General features: G+C 52.5%; 1 pseudogene; it reads right to left on the bottom strand.

The window, feature by feature from the left end:
• The window catches only part of LOC125629835 (olfactory receptor 14A16-like), a 71,917-nt pseudogene that overhangs the window by 33,063 nt on the left and 17,129 nt on the right, over window positions 1–21,725 (bottom strand).

Here is a 21,725-nt window from a genome sequence, read left to right on the forward strand (position 1 = left end):
CTCGCTCACGGCCGTGGCGGGAGGCTCGATAGCAGTGCCTCCTTTCCTGGTCTTCCGGGGGGCTTCTGCGTCGGGTGGATGCAGTGGAGCTCGAGCCTTCCGCTTGCCTCGCTTCCCCTGGACTAGGGTCCAGACCTCCATAGCATCATCTGGGGGCTGGTTAGCAGGGGTCGTGTCGTGGGGTGGAGGCAATGGTTTAGGGGTTCGGGGAGGTAGCGGTGGGGCAACATGAGGGGTGGGGGCTTCTTCTTGGGGAGGGCCCTCTCCTATACCCGATAATATCCTTGCCCCACCCTCCTCCATGGGCTCTGTTGGGTTGGTACTAGCAAGGGTGGAACTCCCTTGCTCGCCCGGGCGTTGTAGGGAAGGTATCTCCTGGGCCCGGATGGGAGCAGCAATGGGTCGAGTAGGAGGAGGGTTGGTTTCAGGTGCCGGGCAGCCAGGGGCGTCGGCAGCAACGGGGCCGATGTCCGGCCGGGTCTCGGGGGTTTCGGGTGCCCCTCCCCCCCGGGCCAAAGGGCAGTCTCTGCGGACATGCCCCGCTGAACGGCAGAGGTAGCACCGGGCCTCTCCGGTAGAATAAAAGACCCGATAGCGGGCTCCCTGGTAGGGGACTAGAAAGGACCCCTCAAGCGCCTCTTCGTCACGCGCTCCTGCCGGTGGTAGAAGCTGCACTTGCCGGCGGAACGAAAAAATGTGACGGAGGGTGGGGTCCTTGCAGCCCAACGGGAGAGGGCTGATGACAGAGACAAGTTTCCCCAGGGTGGAAAGAGCGGGTAACAGGGCAGCATTGGGTAAGAAGGGAGGAACGGAGGTAAGGACGAGGCGGACGCCCAGGTCTTCTAACGGTTCTAGGGGGACAAACACCCCCCCCACCGTCAGGCCCCTCTCTACCGCCTCCTGGGCGGCATCCTCCGAGGCTAAGAAGAAAACGACCTTCCATACATCTTGGAGGCTGCCACAATAGCCGTGGGTCCTACCACCTTCGCCAACGCCTGCACGTATGTCTCCACGTGGGGCGAGGCGGGCACCAGGAGGCAACGGACGCCGTGCTTCCTGGTCAAGGCAGGGAAAGGGCCTCGGCCGCTGGTGATGGTGGCGGAGGCGGGGGGGGCGAGATGACGAGGCGGCAGGCAGGGGGGAGCCCGCTGCCGCCCGGGCATACGTCCTGGGAGCCGGGGGAGGGACAATCGCAGAGCTGGTGGAGGGAAACGCAGGGAGGGGCGCCACGATTGATGACGAGGCCGCAGCGGTGGGGGCAGCCCCTGCCATAGAGGGCTCAGTGGTTTTAGCGGGGCCCTTTCCTTTCCACCCGCCCTGGCCCTTCCGGCGAACGGGGGGGGGGGGTTCCTAGAATCTGGGTGGGCAGTGGGTGCAGCAGCAACAGCAATCACCCTGGTGCCTCCTGCTACCGGTGCCCCAGCAGGGGGGGTGGCAAGTATCTTGACAATAGTGGTAGGGGGGGGACCTTGGGGGTCGGGCAGGGGTGGTGGTGGGGGAGGGACAACTAAATTTGTTGAAGCAGTCTCGCCCCTCTCGTTCCCCGCCATTGTGAGCAGGGAGAGACAGGGAGACACCGGAAGGAGGAGGGGGGAGGGGAGAAATGGAGTAGTCCCTCCTTCCGCTAGGCTGCGGGCGGGGAGGGGAGGAATGCCGAGAGGATTAGACTGGGGGAGGGGGGGAAGAAACAAAATTGGTGTCCGGTAATAGGGGCAAGCTGTGGGATAAGCAATCCGGGGGTGGGGGTGCAGACCCACACACGTTTGTCCAAAGAGTCTCGGTTGGTCGGCTGTTATGTCTGGTCCGGAAGGCAAAGTTCAAAGCGAACAGCTGGATCCGAAGGGAGATGGCAGGTTGCCAGCAGGGACAGACGGCGGGGGGGGCCGTGACAGTTGTAATAACGATGGGGGGGTAGGGGCACCGATGGATCGGGGGTGGGGGTCTCCACACCACACCCTCTGTGCCGCCACAAACGCAAGTAATCACAGTCAAACTCCCCCCCACGAGAGTATAATTCAGAAAATTACTCAGTCTTACGGCCCCCTTCACGATGATTTATATTATTTCTTCTGTCTGCTGAAATCTTCTTCTCCGGCTGTGTTGGCTGTGTTCCAAGGCTTCCGGCATGCTAAGAATGTTGTGAAGTCCGAGCTGCTGGCAAAACGGCTGGGTCTGGGGGTTTCCACTCCCCCCTCCGGACAGCAAAATCGGCAATCTTCCCCCCCTCCTCCGGGGGCTCAGCTGAGGCAAATAGCTGCGCCCGAAAGCAGGCGTGGGGGGGGGGGCGGGTGCTGGCGAAGGACGTAGACGGGAAAAAAAACCAAAAAATCAAGAAAAACAAAAAAAAGGGTCTGACCTGGTCGGGGGCGGGGGGGGGGGGGACTAAGGCAGGTGCAAAAAGTAAGAAAAATCCAGGCCAGGGGGCTTTAGGAAAGAATAGAAAGCAGATAGCTGAGGAGCAAGCAAAGGACGTTCCGTTTCCCAACAGGGTAGGCTTTTTTTTTTTTTTTTTTTTTTTGAAACAGAAAAAAAGTTTATTGGTAACACTTACAGAATTACCAAAGGAAACAAAACAACTATGCAACAAAACAACGCAATCAGAAGGTATAACACAAGAGCTTTCAGGAGGGAGAAGTGTTCAGGCTAGCCTGGGCCCAGAGCGGGGGGGCTTCCTCGACACTCGTGGTCTTCCACCCTCCTGAGTTACCTGGTGGCCTAGAGCGGGGGGGCTTCCTCGACACTCGTGGTCTTCCACCCCCTCGAGTTACCTAGCGCCGCGCCCAGTGTCACCGATCCTCCCTCTCCTGAGAGTGCCCGGTAAGATGGGCACGGCTGCGGGGTGGGCGGTTTTGGGGGGGGGGTAGACACCCATGTATTATAAGACCCCTCCTAGATGACAGGAATGATGGTATCCACAGCGGCAACGGCTGGGGCTGGCGTCTCTCGCTCTTACCCTCAATCAAAGGGTCAGACGGAGGGAACCGGATGGGGTCACCGAGCAGAGAACCCCAGACAGCGCCCACCGCTCCTCGAATGCTTCAAGGGAGTTGGTGGACGCCGCCCAGAGGAACTCCGCCCGGATACGTGAATGTACTGAGGATCGGAAAACGGCCCCACAATCGCAGGACGTTTCGTGGGCCAACCTCCTCTCTCTGGTTTTATAAATGGCTGTTTTAGCCAAAGCTAGGAGGAGATTGACCAGAAGATCCCGCGACTTTGTGGGGCCACGGATGGGAACTGTATAAATAAAAAGGTGGGGGGAAAAATGAAGCCAGAAGCGTAATAGAATATTTGTGAGGAGCCGGAAAAGGGGCTGCAATCTGGCACACTCTAAATACACGTGCGCCAGGGTTTCCCTCACATTACAAAAAGGACAAGTGTCCGGAATGGGGGTAAACCGTGTCAAAAACACGCCCGTGCTCACAGCTCCGTGAAGGAGCCGCCAACTGATGTCCCCGACGGGCCTTGGGACCAAGGTGGAATACAGACTGGCCCACCGAGGTTGCTCACCCTCCAAAGGTGGCAGGAGATCCCGCCACTTTGTATCGGGGCGGGACACCAGGGTTTGGGCGTGAAGGGTGTGAAGCGTAAGTGTATATAAGTATTTCCGTGAATCAATTTGAAAGCTAACCGGCTGCAGTTCGTGCAGCCGGCTTGCAGTGAAAGGGTGAGGGGTTTGTTGGGATCTACGGGGTGGGGGCCCGATGGAAAGGTCCGGCGGGCCTGGGGTAAGGGATGGGCAGGGTGCGCCCTCGCACAAGGCTCGGCTAACATAAGCCCGAGCAGCGGGGGTCAAGGTGGCCTTCACCTCCTGAAGCACGTGCCGGGGGGTACGGAGGCTGGAGAGCCCCATGCGCCGAGCGAGCGTCAGGGGATCCAGCCAGTCTCTCCGGTCGTAGTCCAGGAGGTCTCCGACCCTCGTGACTTCCGCCAGGACCAACCTCTGGCGCACCGAGCGGGACTCCGCCACCTGCACATGGAGCTGGGGATTGTGTAGCAGGGGCTCCGTGAGGAGATCTGCTCCCACGGTGGCCGCCACGGACCTGGTTGTTAAAAACAGTTTCCAGGCCCGGAGGAGGTCCTGGTAGAAGACCGGCAGCCCAGAGAGGTCTCGCGGAAAACCCCTCGGTGAAAGATAAAAGAGCTGCCGGTCATATCGAAACCCTTGGAAACGGCGCAGGAAGGCGTGCGCCAGTATGCTCCACGCCGAACTACGTGCACTATAAAAGAGTCTCTGCAGGGCCTGGAGGCGGAAAACGCGGACCTGAGTGTACAGACACTTCAGGCCCTGCCCTCCTTCCTTCAGGGGTAGATGAAGAACTCCAACAGGGGCCCAGTGCATTCCTGACCAGAAGAACTCTAGAATCAATCTCCGGAGGTGGGTCAGGAAACCCGGGGCCGGGGCCAGGGTGTTGAGCCGGTACCAGAGCGTGGACAGGACTAGTTGGTTAAGCACCAGTGCTCTCCCTCGGAGGGAGAGACATCGGAGTAGCCTCGTCCATCTCCGGATCCGCTCTATCACCCCGCCCTCTAAATTTTGCCAGTTCTCCGGCGGGGAAGGATGCGTGGCGGAAAGGTAAACGCCGAGATAGAGCAGTGGACCCGCACTCCACCGGATGGTCTGAAGTGCGGGTGGGAGGGAGCTTACCTGCCGCCAGTCCCCCACCGCCAAGCCAGAGCTCTTGACCCAGTTGACTCGGGCGGAGGAGGCTGCCGAATAGATGGCTTGGCATGCCTCCACTCGCGCCAAGTCTCCCGGGTCCTGGACCACGAGGAGTACGTCATCGGCGTACGCCGACAGGACCAGCCGCAGCTCCGGCTCCCGCAGCACCAACCCTGTCATCCTCCTGCGGAGGAGACAGAGGAAAGGATCGATCGCCAGAGCGTACAACTGGCCCGAGAGGGGGCACCCCTGCCGCACTCCTCGCCCGAAGCTGACCGGTTCAGTCAGGGTCCAGTTGAGCCTAACCAAACACTCCGCGGAGGCATACAGCACCCGGAGAAAACTCACAAACTGAGGTCCAAATCCAAACGCCTGCAGAGTGCTCAGGAGGTACCCATGGTCTACTCTATCGAACGCCTTCTCCTGATCAAGAGACAGGAGGGCGAACGATAGACCATCTCTCCGCCCGAGTTCCAAAAGGTCTCGGACTAGAAAGAGGTTGTCGAAAATGCTGCGACCTGGGACAGTATAGGTCTGGTCTGGGTGGACCACGTCCGCCATCACGGACCCTAGCCGCAGCGAAATTGCTTTCGCTACAATTTTGTAATCCGTGCTAAGGAGTGAGACGGGACGCCAGTTTCGTAGATCGCGGAGGTCCCCCTTCTTCGGCAGCAAAGCGAGCACCGCTCGCCTGCATGACAGAGGGAGGACCCCGCTCTGCAAGGACTCAGCCCAGACGGTGACTAGGTCTGGGCCGAGAATGTCCCAGAACGCGCGGTAAAACTCCACGGTCAGCCCGTCCATGCCCGGAGATTTATTGGTGGGCATGCGACGGAGGGCTTCCGAGAACTCGGCCAGGGTGAGAGGCAACTCTAGTCGGTCTCGGTCGCCCACGCTGACCGTGGGGAGTTCCTCCCAGAGCACCTCACAAGCGTCAGGATCGGTCGGGTCCGGGGAGAAAAGGCTTGTGTAGAAGTCACGGGCCCTCCCACACATCTCCTCCGGATCCGTGAGGGGGGTACCGTCTTCTGCAAGAAGGCAGGTGACGTGTTTCTTGGCCCCCCTCGTTTTCTCCAGGGCATAGAAGAAGCGGGAGCCGCGGTCCATCTCCCGAAGGAGGCGGATGCGGGACCGAACAAAGGCACCTCGGGCCCGGTGGTCCTCAAGGGCCTGAAGCTCCTCCCGCTTCTCCCGGCACGCTTCGCAGAGGGACGGGTCCTCGGGATCGGCGGCCAGGCGCCTCTCCATCTCTAAGACCTCCCGTTCCAACTGCTCTATCGCCGCATTTCGCCGTCGGCTGGTGCCCCGAGTGTAGTCACGGCAGAAGAGCTTGGCGCGCACCTTCCCGAGATCCCACCATCGCCGCACCGAGGGAAAGGCACGCCACTGCTCCCGCCAGGCCAGCCAAAGCTCCCGGAAGGACATCACAAAGCTCTCGTCCTCCAACAGGCTGTTATTAAAGTGCCAATAGGCCGGCCCCGGTCTCTCTGCACGGAGGGAGACCGTTACAGTGACTAAATGATGATCGGAGAATGGGGCCGGCCGAACGGCGGAGGAGTGGGCTTGTGAAAGGTGGAAACGGGATAAGTAAATACGGTCCAACCGAGAGTGGTGTGACCGATGGGCCTCCACCCGAACAAAGGTGAACGTGGAGGTGTCATCTGGGTGATGGTCACGCCAGACGTCCACTAGGGAGTGATGGTCAACTATCCCTTGGAGAATATTTGCAGCGGCCGGACTCGGTTCGGCCCCTGAACGATCCCGTTCCTCGAGGGTGGTGTTAAAGTCCCCTCCCAGGACCAGGCTCTCGTGCGAATCCAGGGTGCCGAGAAAGTCGGACACCTGCTGATAAAATTGTGGCCGCCTGGAGCTCATTTGCGGGGCATAAATATTAACAAGATTAACCACGAGCCCCTCCATACGGACTCGAAGGTGCAGCACGTGGCCCGGCACGGCCTCATTAACCCCTAGCACCTCAGGCCGTAGGTTGGGGGAGAACAGGGTTGCCACTCCAGCCTGCCAGGTCGCGAAGTGGCTAAAGTATACCCCGTCCCCCCACTCCAGCCGCCACCTGTCCTCGGCGGCCGGGTCTGTATGGGTCTCCTGCAGGAAAACTACAGAGTACCTCCCTTCCCAAAGGTAAGAGAGCACCTGGGACCTGCGGAGAGCCATCCTACAGCCCCTGGTATTCAGGGTCGCAATAATAAGAGGCGTCATGCGGAGGGCTGGGGGGGTGGGGGCCTCGTATTGGCGGGGGGATCCAGGGCCCCCGGCGGGTTGCGCAGCAACCCATGACCCATCCCGTGGGTGAGTAGATCGCGTCGGAAGCTGCGGGATCGCTCGTAGGCCGCAGCACCGCGCTTTCCTTGCCCCCTGCCTTCCTTTATAAGGGCCCTTGTGGCCTGGAGGATTTGATCAAAGTCCCCCCATAGCCGAAGAGCCAGCTGTGCTCTGTCGTGGGCGCCACGGGTGTGTTCTAGGAACTTCCGTAGCGCATGCCGCAGCTCATGGGGGGGTGGGGTTACAATTCCCGAGGTGTTCCCTGATGGGACTCTTAATACAGCCTCGTGGTCCGCTAAGGCAGGTAGACAGGGTGCGGACCACCGACGGGGCGTCTGACAGGCTGGGGTTAGTAAATTCATTTCATGCCTTGGGGTGGAGGGGGATGGCAGGGGAAAAATTGCCACTCCTAATGGGTCGCGGCTAGAAAGTGCAAAAACTGCTCCCTGGGGGGAATCTGCAAAAGGTGGAAAGGAAATAACCCCAGGGGCGGCATTAACATTGCAGGAGGAGGGACCTTGGGCAGGGGCAGGGGTGGGGGCAGGGGCAGAGGTAAGGCTCTGGGGTGCAGGAGGCAAGCAGCTAAAGGAAAGTGCCTCCTGAGCAGAATCAAGGGTTAAGGGGTAAGGGAGTGGGCTCCCAATAATGCTAGATGCTGGCTCCATGGTGGTCTTAGCGGCCATGGCATCAGGTGGTGGACCACTTTCTGCAGAGTGCTCACCCGGGAAGACAATTAAGGGGAGGGAGCATGGGGAAAGGGAGGCTGGGGTAAGGCTGCCCAGCTCAAGGCCATCCGGCAGCAAATCATCCCCTCCCTGGGTGACCGGGGTCAAATCTAGGGCCTCAATCTCCGCATACACGGGGGAGAGGCCAACTCCTGCCACCCCGGGGGCCTCTCCTCTAGGGCTCGCCTCAATGGCCGCCTCAGGATCCGCGGGGGGTTCGGGTAGCGTCCAGGCAGAAGGGGCGTCCTCAGAAGTCTCGGAGGGGAGGGTCTCCCGTGGAGGGGGGATTCTGCTCTCCAATGCCAGTCTGTCTTCCCCTCCCGACACCAGCGGATGGATCTCGCTCACGGCCGTGGCGGGAGGCTCGATAGCAGTGCCTCCTTTCCTGGTCTTCCGGGGGGCTTCTGCGTCGGGTGGATGCAGTGGAGCTCGAGCCTTCCGCTTGCCTCGCTTCCCCTGGACTAGGGTCCAGCCCTCCATAGCATCATCTGGGGGCTGGTTAGCAGGGGTCGTGTCGGGGGGCGGAGGCAATGGTTTAGAGGTTCGGGGAGGTAGCGGTGGGGCAACATGAGGGGCGGGGGCTTCTCCTTGGGGAGGGCCCTCTCCTATACCCGATAATATCCTTGCCCCACCCTCCTCCATGGGCTCTGTTGGGTTGGTACTAGCAAGGGTGGAACTCCCTTGCCCGCCCGGGCGTTGTAGGGAAGGTATCTCCTGGGCCCGGACGGGAGCAGCAATGGGTCGAGTAGGAGGAGGGTTGGTTTCAGGTGCCGGGCAGCCAGGGGCGTCGGCAGCAACGGGGCCGATGTCCTGCCGGGTCTCGGGGGTTTCGGGGGCCCCTCCCCCCCGGGCCAAAGGGCAGTCTCTGCGGACATGCCCCGCTGAACGGCAGAGGTAGCACCAGGCCTCTCCGGTAGAATAAAAGACCCGATAGCGGGCTCCCTGGTAGGGGACTAGAAAGGACCCCTCAAGCGCCTCTTCGTCACGCGCCCCTGCCGGTGGTAGGAGCTGCACTTGCCGGCGGAACGAAAAAATGTGACGGAGGGTGGGGTCCTTGCAGCCCAACGGGAGAGGGCTGATGACAGAGACAAGTTTCCCCAGGGTGGAAAGAGCGGGTAACAGGGCAGCATTGGGTAAGAAGGGAGGAACGGAGGTAAGGACGAGGCGGACGCCCAGGTCTTCTAACGGTTCTAGGGGGACAAACACCCCCCCCACCGTCAGGCCCCTCTCTACCGCCTCCTGGGCGGCATCCTCCGAGGCTAAGAAGAAAACGACCTTCCATACATCTTGGAGGCTGCCACAATAGCCGTGGGTCCTACCATCTTCGCCAACGCCTGCACGTATGTCTCCACGTGGGGCGAGGCGGGCACCAGGAGGCAACGGACGCCGTGCTTCCTGGTCAAGGCGGGGAAAGGGCCTCGGCCGCTGGTGATGGTGGCGGAGGCAGGGGGGGGCGAGATGACGAGGCGGCAGGCAGGGGGGAGCCTGCTGCCGCCCGGGCATACGTCCTGGGAGCCGGGGGAGGGACAATCGCAGAGCTGGTGGAGGGAAACGCAGGGAGGGGCGCCACGATTGATGACGAGGCCGCAGCGGTGGGGGCAGCCCCTGCCATAGAGGGCTCAGTGGTTTTAGCGGGGCCCTTTCCTTTCCACCCGCCCTGGCCCTTCCGGCGAACTGGGGGGGGGGGGTTCCTAGAATCTGGGTGGGCAGTGGGTGCAGCAGCAGCAGCAATCACCCTGGTGCCTCCTGCTACCGGTGCCCCAGCAGGGGGGGTGGCAAGTATCTTGACAATAGTGGTAGGGGGGGGACCTTGGGGGTCGGGCAGGGGTGGTGGTGGGGGAGGGACAACTAAATTTGTTGAAGCAGTCTCGCCCCTCTCGTTCCCCGCCATTGTGAGCAGGGAGAGACAGGGAGACACCGGAAGGAGGAGGGGGGAGGGGAGAAATGGAGTAGTCCCTCCTTCCGCTAGGCTGCGGGCGGGGAGGGGAGGAATGCCGAGAGGATTAGACTGGGGGAGGGGGGGAAGAAACAAAATTGGTGTCCGGTAATAGGGGCAAGCTGTGGGATAAGCAATCCGGGGGTGGGGGTGCAGACCCACACACGTTTGTCCAAAGAGTCTCGGTTGGTCGGCTGTTATGTCTGGTCCGGAAGGCAAAGTTCAAAGCGAACAGCTGGATCCGAAGGGAGATGGCAGGTTGCCAGCAGGGACAGACGGCGGGGGGGGCCGTGACAGTTGTAATAACGATGGGGGGGTAGGGGCACCGATGGATCGGGGGTGGGGGTCTCCACACCACACCCTCTGTGCCGCCACAAACGCAAGTAATCACAGTCAAACTCCCCCCCACGAGAGTATAATTCAGAAAATTACTCAGTCTTACGGCCCCCTTCACGATGATTTATATTATTTCTTCTGTCTGCTGAAATCTTCTTCTCCGGCTGTGTTGGCTGTGTTCCAAGGCTTCCGGCATGCTAAGAATGTTGTGAAGTCCGAGCTGCTGGCAAAACGGCTGGGTCTGGGGGTTTCCACTCCCCCCTCCGGACAGCAAAATCGGCAATCTTCCCCCCCTCCTCCGGGGGCTCAGCTGAGGCAAATAGCTGCGCCCGAAAGCAGGCATGGGGGGGGGGGGGCGGGTGCTGGCGAAGGACGTAGATGGGAAAAAAAACCAAAAAATCAAGAAAAACAAAAAAAATGCATCTGACCCGGTCGGGGGGGGGGGGGGAACTAAGGCAGGTGCAAAAAGTAAGAAAAATCCAGGCCAGGGGGCTTTAGGAAAGAATAGAAAGCAGATAGCTGAGGAGCAAGCAAAGGACGTTCCGTTTCCCAACAGGGTAGGCTCCAGAACAATCAGGAACTTTCTGGAAACATTTAAGCCAGACAGGCTGATTAGAACACCTGCAGCCAATCAAGAAGCTGCTAGAATCAATTAAGACAGGCAGGCTAATCAGGGCACCTGGGTTTAAAAAGGAGCCCACTTCAGTTTGTGGTGTGCATGTGAGGAGCTGGAAGGAAGAGGTGCAAGAAGCTGAGAATGAGAAGGCATACTACTGGAAGACTGAGAAGTATAAGCATTATAAACATCAGGAGGAATGTCCTGTGGTGAGAATAATGAAGGTGTTTGGAGGAGGCCATGGGGAAGTAGCCCAGGGAGTTGAAGCTGTCACGCAGCTGTTACAGGAACCACTGTAAACAGTTTCAATCCACAGGACCCTGGGCTGGAACCCATAGTAGAGTGCGGGCCCAGGTTCCCTCCATCCCCCCAACTCCCTACTTGATACTGGAGGAGTTGAACTGGACTGTGGGTTCCACCAGAGGGGAAGGTCTCTGGCCTGTTCCGTGATCCACTAGGTGGATCAGCAGAGACTGCGGTAATTGTTCTTCTTCCTTTTCCCCCTGCTGGCCAGTGATGAGGCTAACTGAGTGAATGGCAGATTTGAGCCACGAAAGTGGCCAAACTGAGGGCTGCTGTGAACCTCTGAGGTGAGCAAATCTGCCAATAAGCATAGGACCCACCAAGGCAGAGGAGGAACTCTGTCTATCTGTCTATCTATCGGATTTATGCTTCCACCATCATCAGGCTATCAGAGTGCCTGGCACATAAAACCAGTAGCCATAGCTAAGTCATGGTGGACATCCTGGAATCTCATTTGGACTGTGGGGGTTGGAATTCTGCCTAGGACATTAGGGGCTTTGTTTGTTTGCTTGATTATCTCTGTTTTTTGTTTTGTTTTGTTTCATTGGTTGGTTGGTTGGTTGATTTGTTTCTTTGTTCCAGGTGGGGTTTTTTTTGGCGGGGGGAGTTGAAAGGGTGGGGTATTTTGTGTAGATGGGGATATTGGGTGGGGGTTTTTTCTGTATACTGGAGATGTCAGTGTCATCATCTCTTTGGCGGGATGTTCTGAGAGAATTGAAGTTTTGCTTCCAATGATGATGAAGGGGGAAAAGAGTTTCTGTAGGTGTCCAGATGGCTGAGTTCCTACTGAATGATTATTTTAATGTTTCAGAGGTTTTATTATATTATTAATTATGTGTTAGGGCAACTGGAGTTTTATCTTGTGCCCCAGACATGCGCTGGCAGCTATATTGCACCTATGTCTGGTCTACACTTAAAATTTAGATCAACATCACTCAGGAGTGTGAAAAAGTCTGAGTGATTTAGCTATGACAAGCTAAGCCCATGTGTACACACAGTAAGGTCAATGGAAGAATACTTCAATCTAGCTGTCATTGCTCAGCTAGATGATCTTCCTAGTGAACCCTCCCATCCATCACTATTGGTTGTGTCTACGCTACTGGGTTATTCTGGAGTATCTATGGAACTGTGGCTATGCTGCTATAGTTCCCAAAGTGCCAACACCGACTCTGAGACTGAACTGGCAGAACTAGTGACAAACTTCTTTGTCATAACCATACAGCTAAGGGTAGCCTAAAATCCCTCCTTTACCTGTAAGGGGTTAAGAAGCTCAAATAACCTGGTTGGCATCTGACCAAAAGGACCAATGGAGAAAGAAGATACTTTCAAATCTGGGGCAGGGAGGGCTTTGTTTGTGCTTTTTGTTTGTGTGCTCTCTTGGGGCTGAGAGGGGCCAGGCAGAAAACTCCTTCTCCTACAGACCATCCTGAAACAAGTCTCTAATATTACAAAAAGTGTAAGTAAGCAAGGAAAGGCGCTTTAGGTTGCCTTTTGTTTTAGCTTGTGAATTTTCCCTATGCTAGAGGGAATTTTCTTCCTGTTTTCTGTAACTTTGAAGTTATTCCTAAAGGGGAATCCTCTGTGTTTTAAATCTTTTGTTACCCTGTAAAGTTATCTTCAATCCTGATTTTACAAAGGTGATTCTTTACCTTTTTTTAAAAAAATAAAATTCTTCTTTTAAGAACCTGATCGATTTTCAGTGTTGTAAAGACCCAGGGGTTTGGGTCTGTGCTCACTTTATAACTAATTGGTTAGGATATTATTCTCAAGCTTCCCCAGGAAAGGGGGTGTAGGGGCTTGGGGGGATATTTTGGGGGAGATAGGGCTCCAAGTGGCCCTCCTTGAATGTTTGTTTAAATCACATGGTGGTGGCAGCGATACCAAGGACAAGGAAGAAATTTGTGCTTTGGGGAAGTTTTAACCTAAGCTGGTAGAAATAAGCTTAGGGGGTCTTGCATGCGGGTCCCCACATCTGCACCCCAGAGTTCAGAGTGGGGAGGGAACCTTGACATTCTTTCTCTGTGTATATGAGCTGTGTGTAGCTGGCTTTGAGCGTTGCTGGAATTAAAGCACCTATGAAGTGCAGGCAATGCAATGTTTATTGGGGTTAGTTTCAAACAAGCATATCCATAGCTCTGACGCTGCAGAGACTTTGTCCCCATGTTCCCATTCCCCTCCTTTTTAGCAGGCCCAAATATGCCTGCAGAGCATGCCCTCGGTCCCACCTCTTACAATTTATGGTCATTTTTCATTCTGGAGGGTCTTGAGTCTGGGGGCTTCAGTACCACCTCTTTTGTATCCCATGGGAGAGGTAAGGAGTGAGGTTGTGCTTTGGTCAGGAACAGGCCCAGTTCTTGGGCTTTTAGTGTTTCTTATACCTCCCCCCACATTCCTTCTTGCCCCTCGTAACTGGTTTCTTGACCTTGGCTTGAGAGAGGAGCCAGGCAGCCTTCCAGTGTATGCTCGTATATTACACTCCCACCATACCCAGGAACACTTTAACCATATCCCTTATCTTTTCTCATTGTACTGTAAGCCCCATTTGGTTGTGGGAAATGCAACACACAGTGTTTTTTTTCTTTGTTCACACATATTAGTAAGGATATAAAAATATCAAAAGTCAAACAGACAAACAAAACCCAAAATTCTATCTCAGGCTAACAGGCCTACATACTAACAGATTAACAGGCCAAAAGGGACCATTGTGATCTTCTAGTCTGACACCTGCATAGCACAGTTCTTAGGATCTCCCGCAGTGTTTCCTGATTCCAACTCAGCTTCTGTGTTTTCAGTGGCTGAATTACAAAGGCATTTAGGCACCAAAAGATGGAGACAGGCACCTAGTGTGATTTATCAAAGCTCCTATGTGAACTAGGTGGCTAAATCCTGTTAACTTTCAATAGGAGTTAGGCACCTAGTCTGCTTAGGTGTATTGTAAATCCCATTGGGCACATATTAGACCAGTTAGATGCTTAAGGCCCTTTGCAATCCTGGTTCCATCTCTATCGTGTTAAATTCCAAGGCCTGGGCTTCTCCTGAATTTCAGAAATACTCGGCCTGTGATTTTCAAAAAGAGCCTAATAGAACAAACCTTGGGTTTATATGGCCAATGTGTCACCATCTGCAAACCCATGCAGCACGAGACTGTAATTGTCTTTATGCAGGGAAATGCAGGCATTTACAGGGTTAGGCAGCAGTTGAGCAGAGGTTTTGAGGATGTAAATTTTGGACTTAGGTACTGTCAAGGTTCCTTCCCCACTCTGAACTCTAGGGTACAGATGTGGGACCTGCATGAAAGACCCCCTAAGCTTATTCTTACCAGATTAGGTTAAAAACTTCCTCAAGGTACAAACTTTGCCTTGTCCTTGAACCCTATGCTGCCACCACCAAGCGTCTTAAACAAAGAACAGGGAAAGAGACCACTTGGAGACATCTTCCCCCCAAAATATCCCCCCAAGTCCTACACCCCCTTTCCTGGGGAAGGCTTGATAAAAATCCTCACCAATTTGCATAGGTGAACACAGACCCAAACCCTTGGATCTCAAGAACAATGAAAAAGCAATCAGGTTCTTAAAAGAAGGATTTTAATTAAAGAAAAAGGAAAAGAAACACCTCTGTAAAATCAGGATGGTAAATACCTTACAGGGTAATCAGATTCAAAACATAGAGAATCCCTCTAGGCAAAACCTTAAATTACAAAAAGACACAAAAACAGGAATATACATTCCATTCAACACAGCTATTTTACCAGCCATTAAACAAAGGAAAATCTAACACATTTCTAGCTAGATTACTTACTAACTTTTTACAAGAGTTCTGAAGAGCATTCCTGAACTGTTCCCGGCAAAAGCATCACACAGAGACAGATGCTTTGTTCCCCCCCAAACTCCAGCTTTGAAAGTATCTTGTCTCCTCATTGGTCATTTTGGTCAGGTGCCAGCGAGGTTATCTTAGCTTCTTAACCCTTTACAGGTGAAAGGGTTTTGCCTCTGGCCAGGAGGGATTTTATAGTTCTGTGTACCCTTCCCTTTATATTTATGACAGGTACCTAAATCCTTCTGTGGATCTTACCACTGCTCAGTGGGGCTGGGTTGGGACAGTTGGTCTGGAGGTGAAAGCAACTGCTTCATCTCTTATCTTCCAAGCCAACTGTCCCAACCCACTCTCAGATGTCTGTGACAGTTACATGGAAATGGGATATGAACTGAGACATCATGTCCTTTCACACGTCCAGTGGGGGCTAAGGAGGGGATTGTCCTGCTTTCTAATGATGCCTTATTGGGGCACAATCTATTCTCAGGCCTTGCCACAGCATTAAGCTTCTGAATGGTATTCAAGGGACAAATCAGCCCTGGGATTCGGGTAGTGATAGCAACCAAAGCAATCAGACTGAGTGGGAAATCCCCTAGGAAACCCCAATGAGGAGTGCAGAGCTGTGATTATCCCCACTGGGCATTAGCAGGGGAGTGAGTGGAAAACATCTTAACAGGATGGGCCAAAGTTATCCTAGGTTCATATCCATTGATTTTCATGGAAAGGCACCAGGAATGGGGTTGGCCCAGTGGAGGGACCTGTAACTGATTTTGCAGCATCTTGTGCAATTGCAGTGGGAACAAAGGGATGTGGGTGCTGCAGAGTCTGGAGCAATACAGTGGATTCTTACTCCAGGCTGTGATCTGTGACAGGGATTGTCAGAGTGGCTTAAAAGAATTAGGTGCTCAATCCCATTGACTGAACAATCAGTGTGACCCACCCAGCTCCTGGAGACCCTTTCAAATATCCCAGCGTTCATACAGAAAGATTTCTATAAAGCCCCTTGGTATTTTATTTTTCACTTCTCGCCCTAACCCTATGCGGCTAGATGATTAGCCCAAGGGTCTAAAGTCTGAAACTTTTCAATAGAATATATAGAAGCCCAGGAAGCTGCTGTGCAGTCTTCCCCCACTCACCAGAACCATGCCTCTAGCCTTCTGAGGAGGGACCCTTTCTGTGGATGACAGAAGGTTTCCTTCTCCAGGCCCCTGGTGCTCTCAACACTAATGAACCTCATGGAAGCAAATACTTCCCAGCGATGCCAGATTCAGAGTAGGGGCTTGAACCTGGCTCTCCCTCCTTCCAGACAAGCATCCTAAACATCAGGATGGAAAAATTCTCCGCCTTTTCCCCCGTTTTTCTTGTTGGAACTATTCCACTCTGTCTAAATAATTAACTCCTCATTGGGACAAAGATAATGACTCTGTAGCCAATGGTTGGGGGGCCTGGAGAGTCCCTGTTTTCCCTAATTCAGAGCAGCCCAAGCCCTCACCACTTGGGCTGTTGGCTCTTTCTCCAGAAATTCCATCCTGCCAGAGGTGATAAGTAGGGGAGGTATGGGGGTCAAGTGCCCCCCCAGATTGGCCTGCCAGGGGCGGGGAGGAAGAGGGGCTTTGTCCTTCTCTCCCTGTTCCTCCCCCAGCACATTCTGCTGCTCTCCCTGGTGAAGTCAGTGTGTGTGTGTGTGTGTGTGTGTGTGTGTGAAAGTGAGTTTCCCAGCCAGGCTGTCATAGGTAGAAGCCTTCTCTCTCCCCTCTGCCCCAGTTAAAATGGGATGGGGAGAGCACTGTGGCCCTGGGATGGGTGCAGGGGGCAGGAGGGGTCATGGGGCCTGGGAGACATGTGGCATGATCATGTGTCTTCCCCTTTAGCCTGGGGAGGCAGCTGCCTGGTGGAGCTGTGATGCCTGGCAAGCTGTGGGGCCTGGTAGCCCCACCTACCAAGTGCCCCGTGAGGTGGACTTAGAATCATAGAATCATAGAATATCAGGGTTGGAAGGGACCCCAGAAGGTCATCTAGTCCAACCCCCTGCTCGAAGCAGGACCAATTCCCAGTTAAATCATCCCAGCCAGGGCTTTGTCAAGCCTGACCTTAAAAACCTCTAAGGAAGGAGATTCTACCACCTCCCTAGGTAACGCATTCCAGTGTTTCACCACCCTCTTAGTGAAAAAGTTTTTCCTAATATCCAATCTAAACCTCCCCCACTGCAACTTGAGACCATTACTCCTCGTTCTGTCATCTGCTACCATTGAGAACAGTCTAGACTTCTGAGGATTCGCGACCCTGGCAGCCAGGCAGGCAGGCAGTTGTGGAGCCCAGGAACCTGCCTGAGAGCAGGTTGGCTAGCAGCTGGAGTGACAGGACTCCAGCGGGAGATGCACTGGCCAGCCAGCTAGTCTGCATCCCTGTCTGGTGTTTGTCAGTCGTTGGCTGTGTCTGTGTTCTCTCTGCATGCTGCATCGGCTCTTGGCTTTACATCAGCAGGGCATGACTTTTGTTTAGGCCTTAGCCCTTGCACCAGGCACCATATTTCAGGCTTTCTCCTTCTCCTACACCTGGTTTCCATTGAATGTTTTGAGGAAATTGACACATTCCCATAAACAGCTTCAGCTCTGTTGAAACTGCATGATCTGACCAACTAGACAGAGAGAATCATGAACAGAAAAATTGGCACAATAATCTCTCTATCTCTCTATCTATTTTAGGGTTTTATATTGCCACCTATCATCATGCTACCTAAGCAGCTCCCAAACAAAATCAATTGCCATAGCAAAGTCTCTAATGGACTTCATGGAACCTTTGGTTCTTCTCCTTTTGGGGGGAAAAAGCTCTGCCTGGGGAAGGAGAGTTTGGGATTTTATATTTGTTGACTTGTGTATTTGTTTTGTTTTACCAGTTGGTTGGTTGATTTGTTTCTTTGTTCCAGACATTTGGTTTTCTGGAGGGGTAGTTATATTTGGGGGGATGGGAATGTTTGGTTAGATGCAGTAGTCAATGTTTTGCTATCTCTTGGTGGTGCTGATGTGCCATCTCTTTGATGGACTGTTCTGAAGGAGCTGAGGGAACCCCTACAATGAGAAAGAGGTTTAGAAGAGATTCTGTGAGAATCTGGATGGGTGAGCACCTGCTGAGATGACTGAGCTAAGGCAGCTGGGATATATGCCTTAATAATTGTATTTAAATGTTTCTGGAGCCTTCAAAATGCATCCTTTTATTATTTTATACCTAAATACATAAATCAACACTGTGTTGTTCTTGCTGTGGTGGAAAGACTTTTCAGAAGAGGCAGGTTTTACAGTGTTTCCTAGAGAGAAGTTGTCATAAATATAAAGGGAAGGGTAAACACCTTTAAAATCCCTCCTGGCCAGAGGAAAAACCCTTTCACCTGTAAAGGGTTAAGAAGCTAGTGTTGCCGGCACAGAGTGCCCAAGGCAAGCAACAGTAGGGGTTCATTGCCCGGTGTGCGTCACCCAATAATCACAACGGGGTGGGGAAGGAAAGAGTTCATTTGCAGCTGCAAACAGACCCAGGGAGACACAGCTGTCTCAAATCCTGCAGCCCCGACTGCAGATTACATCATACAATGTATACCTTTTTTCCCAACTTAGCTACAGAAGCATATACAACCAATTACCTATTGCCCTGTACAATAATACAGCCAAAGCGGCCAATTAGATGTTTCCACATTAGCATTATGTAAGCCCTGCCTTATTTGGTTGTATCCGTTCCTGTGTTGCAGAAAGCTAGTGCAAAACATTCCTTTCTTATCTATACGCTTACCCTGGCTGGAGCTGTCTGAAGGCTGTCTCTGAGAGCAGGCTGTCTGCTCTAAACTGTTTTTGCAGCTTTCTGTCTCTATTTTTATACTAGCTTCCTCATAGTGTGGCAGGATTACAGAAAGTTCATGGAATGGGGAGGCTTTGGTTTGTCTGGGCCTAGCATGGGGGGGCTTCCTCGGCACTCGTGGCCTTCCACCCTCCCGAGTTACCTAGTATGATGCCCAGTGTCATCAACACTAGGATAAACTCGCTGGCACTTGACCAAAATGACCAATGAGGAGACAAGTTACTTTCAAAGCTGGAGGAGGGGGGAGAACAAAGGGTCTGTCTGTCTGTGTGATGCTTTTGCCAGGAACAGATCAGGAATGCTCTACAGAACTACTGTAAAAAGTTAGTAAGCAATCTAGCTAGAAATGCATTAGATTTTCTTTTGTTAAATGGCTGGTAAAATAGCTGTGCTGAATGGAATGGATATTCCTGTTTTTGTGTCTTTTTGTAACTTAAGGTTTTGCCTAAAGGGATTCTCTATGTTTTGAATCTGATTACCCTGTAAGGTATTTACTATCCTGATTTTACAGAGGTGTTTCTTTTTATTTTTTCTTCTATTAAAATTCTTCTTTTAAGAACCTGATTGCTTTTTTCATTGTTCTTGAGATCCAAGGGTTTGGGTCTGTGTTCACCTATGCAAATTGGTGAGGATTTTTATCAAGCCTTCCCCAGGGAAGGGGGTGTAGGGGTTGGGGAGGATTTTGGGGGGAAAGATGTTTCCAAGCGGGCTTTCCCGGTTATATATCTGTTAGACGCTTGGTGGTGGCAGCAATCAAGTCCAAGGGAAAAAGGAAAATAGTTTGTACCTTGGGGAATTTTTAACCTAAGCTGGTAAAAATAAGCTTAGGGAGTCTTTCATGCAGGTCCCCAGATCTGTACCCTAGAGTTCAGAGTGGGGAAGGAACCTTGACAGAAGTGGACTGGAAAATTGGTCAAATTCTGATCTCATTTTAGTCACTGGGATTTTATCTCTCACTTTGAAGCCATCAGGGCTGTCCAATGGTCAGTACACAGATGGATCCAAATATGACAGAAGGGTCCCTGGAGAAAGTGTGTGTAAGACTTGTAAGGGTTCGATTCCCACCTCAGGTGGGTGAGTGCAAATCCAGAGTAGTTCCATTGACATCAGATTAACTCTGAGTTTGCCATTGCAACCCAAAGACACTGGGCTAAATTCAGTAGTGACATACACACTGGTGTAAGTTATTTGTCTGGGATCATTTCAGTATTACATTGGTGTAAGTGGAAAAGAGCCATTACATGCACTGACTTGGCATTCCATACAACATCTAGTGTGAATCTAGTTACATCCAAGCAGAGTATGGAGATTAGATAGACAGACAGATGGATAGGACCATTGCTTATCCTAACACATCACCCATATTGTCCCAATGAAAGGTTTTTGCTTGTAGATAGATAGATGATAGATAGATAGAGGGGGTGTATGGGGTAGATAGATAATAGATAGATTTTGATTTTAATTACACTGGATTAAACCTATAGTTACTCCATTGACTTCAGTGAGGTTAGTCCTTTTTTTTAAAGCACTGTAATTACATCATTTTGCATAAAAAGATGGCATTACATGTTCTCATTGAGACAATATTGTCACCCATTGATTAAATTTATAAATAAACTGACAATTAAACCATAGTCATGAGATGAAGGTGGATATTTAATTCTTGTAGGATAACCTCCGCACAATCAGTTTCTTCAGGGCAGCTTTCATCTCCTTGTTCCTCATGCTGTAGATGACCAGATTTATCATTGGAGGCACCATGGAATAGAGAACACCATCACAAGATCCAGTCCTGGTGCTGAGCGAGAGGTGGGTTTCAGGTAGGCAAAGGTCCCAGTGTAAATAGAGAAGAAGATCACAGTGAGGTGAGGGAGGCAGGTGGAGAGGGTTTTGTGCTGGCCCTGATCAGAGGGGATTCTCAGCATCATTGTGAAGATCTGAAAGTACAACACAAATATTGAAAGAAAGCTGCTGAAGCCTAAGAATGAACTAAAAGAAATAACCACAACTTCAGTGAGATATGAATCAGAGCAGGCAAGCTTGAGTAGCCATGGGATTTCACAGAACTGATCCATCATGTTGCCTCCACAGAAGGATATTGCAAATGTGTTCCTGGTGTGCAGTGCAGAGTACAGAAGACCAGTGATCCAGGCACTGGCTGCCATTTGGACACAAGCTCTCCTGTTCATCACTGTCTCATAGTGCAGTGGTTTGAAGATGGTGCATATCGGTCATATGCCATGACAGTGAATAAGGCAAAGTCAGCCGAAGTGAAGAAGATGAAGAGAAAAACTTGGAGAACACACCCAGAATAAGAAATCAACCTGGTGTTCAATAGGGAACTGGCTATGGATTTAGGAACCATGACGGAGACAGATCCAATGTCTAGGATGGACAAATTCATCAGGAAGAAGTACATGGGAGTGTGAAGATGGCTACTACAGTGATAACTAGGAGATTCCCCATCAGGGCTACCAGATAAATCCCTAGAAACACCATAAAGTGTAAAATCTGCATCTCCCAAACATCAGAGCATCCCAGGAGAAGGAACTCGGTCACAGTGGTGTGGTTTGTGTGTGTTTGGGGGTGGGGGGGAAGTGAGAAAACCTGGATCTATGCAGGAAATAGCCCGACTTGATTATGTAAAGAGTTGTCACTTTGGATGGGCTAGCACCAGCAGGAGAGTGAATTTGTGTGGGGGGGTGGAGGGTGAGAAAACCTGGATTTGTGCTGGAAATGGCCCACCTGCTGATCACTTTAGATAAGCTATTACCAGCAGGACAGTGGGGTGGGAGGAGGTATTGTTTCATATTCTCTGTGTGTATATAAAGTCTGCTGCAGTTTCCACGGTACACATCTGATGAAGTGAGCTGTGGCTCACGAAAGCTCATGCTCAAATAAATTGGTTAGTCTCTAAGGTGCCACAAGTACTCCTTTTCTTTTTGCGAATACAGACTAACACGGCTGTTCCTCTGAAACCTGTCATTATGCAAGGCACTGCATTTAGCCGTATGGAGTGGAAATCTATCAATTGCATGAAAAAACTTGTACAGATACAGACAGACATCATCTTCCTTTCCAAATGCAAACAGATGGACATCGTACCAAAAGGACTGAAGGTAAAAAATCCATTACAATCTACATACCACACAGACTATGCTGACAGCTTGTGCCTCACGCTCTCAAAGAAACTGCGGAATCACCTGA

Source organism: Caretta caretta, chromosome 13 (genome assembly GCF_965140235.1).
Source record: "Caretta caretta isolate rCarCar2 chromosome 13, rCarCar1.hap1, whole genome shotgun sequence".
NCBI classification, from domain to species: Eukaryota; Metazoa; Chordata; order Testudines; family Cheloniidae; genus Caretta; species Caretta caretta.